General features: G+C 37.7%; 1 pseudogene; it reads left to right on the top strand.

Annotated features, from left to right (window-relative positions):
- Positions 1-4,942: 4,942 nt before the first annotated feature.
- On the top strand, positions 4,943-5,619 carry LOC102818907 (annotated as a pseudogene).
- The last annotated feature ends 1,114 nt before the right edge of the window (positions 5,620-6,733 follow it).

The raw sequence follows: 6,733 nt of genomic DNA, 5'->3' as shown, positions 1-6,733 counted from the left end.
GTTCCTGGAATGTAAGATTAATTACTTCCCTCTTTTTGTTGCACATCTTCTACTGTTACAGTTGTGACAATTGCAATTGGTCATGATAACAATTACTCACTATCGAATCGAAAGAATCCTATCCCATTTCCTTTCACCAGACCCATCCAAACAAGATGAAAACTATTCAGTGGAGATTCTACCTCCCCCCACCTTGCTCTGAAATAAAGTCCCTCTTGAAAACTTGTAAGGCAGACATTTGAGCCTTTATAGTCCCCCCTGACCCTGCACATTTTAGCTAGCCAATGTCTAATTTGCCCATTCCTATCAACCCTGTGTACTGAGGGGGTAGACTTGATCCTTAATGTGAAGACTCCTTTCCTCTCAGTAGGCATTTAGAGCAACTACTTCCATAAGAAAAGGTTATCAAATTGTAGCAATTTACATTTGCTTCCTGTATCAAACTTCTTTATCTTCCTCTAGTTGAGTTCTAGTGTAGTGGTTACGAATCGGGCTGCGAACCTTAAGGTCAGCGGGTCGAAACTACCAGCCGCTCCGCGGGAGAAAGATGAGGCTTTCTACTCCCGTAAGGATTTACACCCTTGGAAACCCTGTACAGGGTTGCTATGGGTCGGAACCGACTCGACGGCACTTAACAACAACAACAACAACAGTTGAGTTCTGATCATCAAGCCATCCAAGCTAGGTCAAAAGGGTACTGAAAGTTTGAGCATCCTTGCACACCTCCCCCCACTTCATATCAGCTGGATGCTTCACTCTCAGCTCTAGCCCCAAGTGACTAGGTCAGTGTGCCTGGGCTCAGGAGTTCCCAAGTCTCCCAAACTCTAGATCTACCAGCCCTCCCTGTTCTCTCTCTGCTCTCCAGGTCAATCGGAGACAACGGAACATCATCAAACTCAACCCATGTCTTCATTACTGCCTTTCTCCAACTTCCACTCACAAGCAGACCAATGCAGTCACCAGTAGGTTTACAAGCCTGTTTGTGTGTTCTCTTTGAGTTTTAGTCTTGGCCAAAGAGCATTCTTGTACTTCTACCAACACAACTTTGTTTGTTCTTCTGACAGTACTTTTAATATTCTTTTCCAACACTATGACCCAAATGCATCAATTCTTCTACAGTCTTCCTCAGTCACTGTTCAACTTTCACATGTATATGAGGCTATTGAAAATACCATGGCTTGGGTCAGGTGCATTTTAGTCCTCAAACTAACATCTTGCTCTTGAACATTTTAAAAAGGTCTTGTGAAGCAGATTTGCCTAGTGCAATACATACATCATTTCATTTCTTTACACCTGCTTCCAAGAGTGTTGATGATGGATTCAAGCAAAATAAAATCTTTGACAATTTCCATTCATCTGTCAATTTGTTATACTGTCGTAGCTTCCATGTTGCTGTGATTCTGGAGGCTATGTCATTGGTATTTTAAATACAGCAGGTTCACCCATGGTGGACAGATTTCAGCTGAGCTTCCAGACTAAGACAGATGAAGAGGAAGGAAAGATGAATTACCTCTGAATATTTAGTCACTGAAAACTTTATGAATAGCAGTGGAACACTATCAGATAGCACCAGAGTATTGAATTTTGAAACATGATCTTTCTTGGTAGCATGTCCAAAGTACATGAGACAAAGTGTTACCATCTTTGCTTTAAAGTAACATTGTGGCTGAACTTCTTCCAAGACAGATTTGTTTGTTCTTCTGGCAGTCCATGGTACTTTCAATATTCTTCATCAGCGTCATGATTCAGATGTATTTGTTCTTCTCCAGAGTTCTTACTTGTTTTTCAGATTTCACATGCATATGAAATGATTGAAAATACCATGACTTGGTTCTGGCATACTTTAGTCCTCAAACTGCTATCTTTTTTCTTGACCACTTCAAATGATCTTTTGAAGCAGACTTGCCCAATGCAAGATCTAATTTGATCAACAACTGATGGTATCGAAGGAAGAAGTCCAAGCTGCACATAAGGCGTTTGCAGAAAAAACAAAGCTCCAAAAATTGACAGAATACTAACTGAAATGGTTTAAAATACTGATGCAGTGGGAGAAGCACTTACTAGTCTATGTAAAAAATTTGGAAGACAGCTACCTGGCCAATAAACTGAAAGAGATCAATATTTGTGCCCATTTAAAAAAAAAAAAAAAAAGGAGTTAACAGAGTTTGGAAATTATATACAGGTTCAAACATAACAATTGTGAGGATGGAAGAGGACAAGACAATGCTTTATTCCATTGTGCATAGAGTTCCTATGAGTTGGAACCAACTAGATGGTGCCTAAAAACAACATTGACATAAATAGGAAGAGGCTTCAAAAAGTTCATGGGAAAATTCCATGATCTTGCAGTGTCATTGTCCACCAAATTTTTGAAGCCTGCACTTAAGAGATACTTGTACTTGACATTCTGTTCTTTCCACTCTTCATCTTCTAGCAGCTCCCTATGGATGTATTCCTGCAAACGTTTTTAATTATCTTCAGGAAATTTTACTTGCATGTGATATTAATATTTTTTAAAACTTTTAACACTCTGTTTCATCCCTTTTTTGTGTGAAATTGGCATAAATATGGATCTCTCCCAGGTAACAGTTGAATGGCCAAATAACTATTTCCCAAATGTTTAGCATAGACTAACAAATGATTCTACCACTGCATCAGTCTGTTGAAACATTTCAATTAGTATTCGGTTAATCTCTAGAGATTTGTTTTCTACAAATGCCTTAACTGCAGCTTGGACTTCTTCCTTCCTTCAATACCATCAGTTTTTCATCATAAACTATCTCTTGAAAATGATTAAATGTCAACCAATTATATTTGGTACTGTTACTCTGTGTCTTCCTTCCATCTTGTTTTGATACTTTGGGCACTGTTCAATATTTTTCCAATCTACACAGTTGGTTTGAACTGCAAGGTTGGTGGTTCAAGCTCACCAGTCACTCCTTGGAAACCCTCTAGAGAGTCACTATGGGTCAGAACCGACTTGACGGCACTTAACAACAACAACAATCCTTCAATATTGCAGTCATGGATTGACTTTTTTCTTCAGTTCTTTCAGCATTAGAAATGCTAAGCATGTTATTCCCTTTTGGTTTTCTAGATCCAGTTCTTTGCAAAAAAAATTTTGTAATATTTTTCTTTGTTTTCTCAAGTTGCCCTTTGAACTTTTCTATTCATCTCCTTTACTTCCTTATTTCTTCCATTTGTTTTGGCTGCTTTATATTCAAAGGCAAACTTCAGTGTCTCTTCTGACTTTTTTTTTTTTTTAAGTTTTTATTGTGAATTGAATGAAAGTATATAGGGCAGATAATCAGTTTCACATCCAACAAATTATATACTTTGTTTCATTACAATGATTATAATCCCTTCCATGTACCATCAATTAACAATATTTCTCTCTATTTATTTTAGCTCTTTTTTTTTTAAACACTCAGGCATGTGTAATAATTTAAACCATCAAAGGGCACATTCTGCAAGCCTGCCTCCTGGCCGCCAGCTCTCAGTCCCTCTCTTTCCATGAATCTAGAGTCCTCAACTGCTCCCTCTCTCCATGTTCCCATCTCTGGTATCGCTGTTTCTCTGGATAAGGTCTCGCTTTCTGCTTGTGCTCTTCTCCCTTTATGATCCTAGGGTCCTCTGTTTCTGGACTGTAACATTAACTACTTCCCCATTTTTGTTACAAAACTTCTACCTTTACAATTATGATAGTCACAATTATTCATGATATCAATTACTCACTGTTGAATCATAAGAATCTTATCCCCCATCTCTTTTTACCAGACCCATCTAGACGAGATGAAAACTATTCAATGGGGACTTTGTCTTCCCCTACACACTTTTAAACTATACTCTCTCTTGAAAACTCATAAGCCAGTCACTTCATGCCTTTATTTCCCCCTCATTTTAGGTAGCCAATGTCTAAGTTGTCTGTCCTTATCTACCCTGTATACAGAGGAGATAACATTGATACTTGATGTGAAGACTCCTTCCCTCTCAATTGTTATTTTGAGCTACTACATCCATAATTATAGGTCAAATTCATCAAATTGTAGCAATTTACATTCTTTTCTTTATCAAAAAAATTTTTTTTTTCTCTTCCTCTAGTCAATATTTGATTATCAAGCCATCGAGGCTAGATCAAATGAGTACTATCTGCAAGTTTGGGTATTCTTCTTGTACATCTCCCCTCTCTTCATAATAGCTGGATGCTTCACTATTAGCTCTAGCCCTCCGTAGCTATGTCCTTTTCCAAGGGCTCAGGTATCCCCAGGTCTCACTACACTTTGAACCAACCAGTCCTTCCTCTTCTTTCTCTCATCTCCAAGTCAACAGTAGTCTATGGAACATGGTTGAACTTAGCCCATTTCTTAATTGCCACCTTTCCTCCTCTTCCATTCACCAGTAGACCAATGTGTTTTCTGGCAAGCTTACATGTCTACTAAAGTGTTCCCTTTGAGTTTCAGTCTTAGAGGGGAGCTGACATCTATTTTTGTCTTTTCTTTCTTTCCTGTATTTTTAATGACCTTTTTATTTTTTCATTTATGATGTTCTTGATATCATGCCACAACTCTTCTGGTTTTCAGATATTAGTGTTTAATGTATCAAATCTTTTCTTGAGATGGTCTCTAAATTCAGATGGGATACACTCTAAGTCATATTTTGGCTTTCTTGGATGCTTTCATTTTCTTCAGCTTCAGCCTGAACTTGCATATGAGCAACTGATGGTCTGTTCCACTGTCAGCCCCTGGCTTTATTTTGGTTGATGAGAATGAGCCTTTTCATCCTCTTTTTTCACAGATAGTGTCAATTTGATTCCTATGTATTCCATCTGGAGAGATATACGTGTAAAATTTCTATATATGTTGTTGGAAAAAAACATCTTTACAATGAATGTCATTGGTCTTGCAAAAGTCTACCATTGACAATCCAATTTAAGGTCCCTGCAATGGTGGACACAGGTTTACTAGCTGGAGAGGTTATGGTGGATGTACTGCCCTATTTTGATCAAGGTTATGAGGTGACTGTTGTGCAGGAAGTGTCTGTGACATTGTTGGAGGAGGAAACTCATAGATACCAGCCTACAGAGAACTACACAAGCTACCTGACAGTCCCTGATTATTTTGCTTTTTAGACAGACCTAATGAGAAATGAATTTGCAAGATTGTCTGCTCGGCAACTAATTGTGTTGCTTAGTATGAAACGATATGAACTTCCAGTCCCTTCCTAAGGTCAGAAAAATTATATTATTGCATGGCAAGAATATGTACATAATTCTATGGCCCAGTTAGAACACCAGCAGTCTGAATTGAGAATCTAAAACTACATGTCACAGCATGGATGCAATGCTTGGAAAGTATATAATTAAAATTTAGTTCATATGATTGAACACTCCCAGAAAGAGCTCCAAAAGTTAAGGAAACATATTCAAGATTTAAACTGGCAGCGAAAGAACATGCAACTAACAGCTGGGTCAAAACTGAGAGAAATGGATCTACTTGGGTATCTCTGGTTAGTAAGAATTATGAGATTGCATGGACTATTATACAACTAGAAAATGAAATCTATCAAATTAAGCAGCAAGATGGCAAGGAAAACAAAGAAAACATTCGACAAGACTTCTGAAAAGGGAACTGAGTTTGTTGGGTAAAAAGAAGGGAGAGTTTGGCTTTCACAGAATATCAGGCATCTGAACTATTCCTTAACCATAACGAACCAACAACACCTATTGAAACCATCAATGGTTAAATGTTTAGAAGCCAGAGAATATGTGAATTGTTGTATTATTTCTATTTGCACATTTTAACAAAACTAAAGTTTTAAAGTGGTCAGTTTCAAGAGAGATTCCAGACTAAGACAAACTAGGAAGAAGGAATAGGGTGTCTATTTCTGAGGAGTTAGCCACTGAAAACCTCCTTTGTATGGGCCCTGGGATATGTAGTACCTGGTACATCTAGAATTTAAAAGAAGACCAGGAAGTTTGGAAGTCAGTGAGGGAGAGATACAGCGTTCAGTGGAAGCCATAGAAGTAAAATAGGTCAGGAGATACACAGCCATGCTCATCATACCAACCATTTAAATTTTTTTCTTATGTTATATTGGAAGTCATTTGAGGATTTTAAACAAAGGATTACCATGTTAATATTAAAAATTTCAAGATACACCAGAGAAGGAGGCAGAGATGGGGGCATGGAGAGGGGGAGCGGCTGAGGACTCTAGATTCATCAACTAAGAAGAGAAGGACTAAGAGCTGGTGGCCAGGAGCAGACTTGCAGAATGTGCCCTCTGGAGATGTAAATTATTATACATGCTTGAGTAGTTTTTGTTTGTTTTTAAAAAAGCTAAAGTGGATACAGAGAATTACTGTTAACTGATGGTACATGAAGGGGATTATAATCATTGTAATGAAACAAGGTTATGATTTGTTGACTGTAAAACTAATGATATGCCCTGTAAACTTTCACTCAATCCACAATAAAAACCTTAAATTAAAAATAAATAAATAAATAAATAAAATTTCAAGATAACTCTGGCTACTTGCGGAGAATGCAATCCAGATTAAAGCTGGGAGAGCTTTTGGGAGGTTACTGTGATAGTCATGATGAGAGATGATGGTGTAAATGGGAAAAAAAATGAACTTAATCAATAAGTCATCTGGATGGAGAATCAACAGATCTTATGGGAAATAAGTGACGAAATGGACAATGTACTAAGGTTTACTACAAATAAGAATTAACTA

Source organism: Chrysochloris asiatica, unplaced genomic scaffold (assembly GCF_000296735.1).
Source record: "Chrysochloris asiatica unplaced genomic scaffold, ChrAsi1.0 scaffold00113, whole genome shotgun sequence".
Taxonomy (NCBI): domain Eukaryota; kingdom Metazoa; phylum Chordata; class Mammalia; order Afrosoricida; family Chrysochloridae; genus Chrysochloris; species Chrysochloris asiatica.
This window is presented reverse-complemented; position numbering and strand designations above follow the sequence as displayed.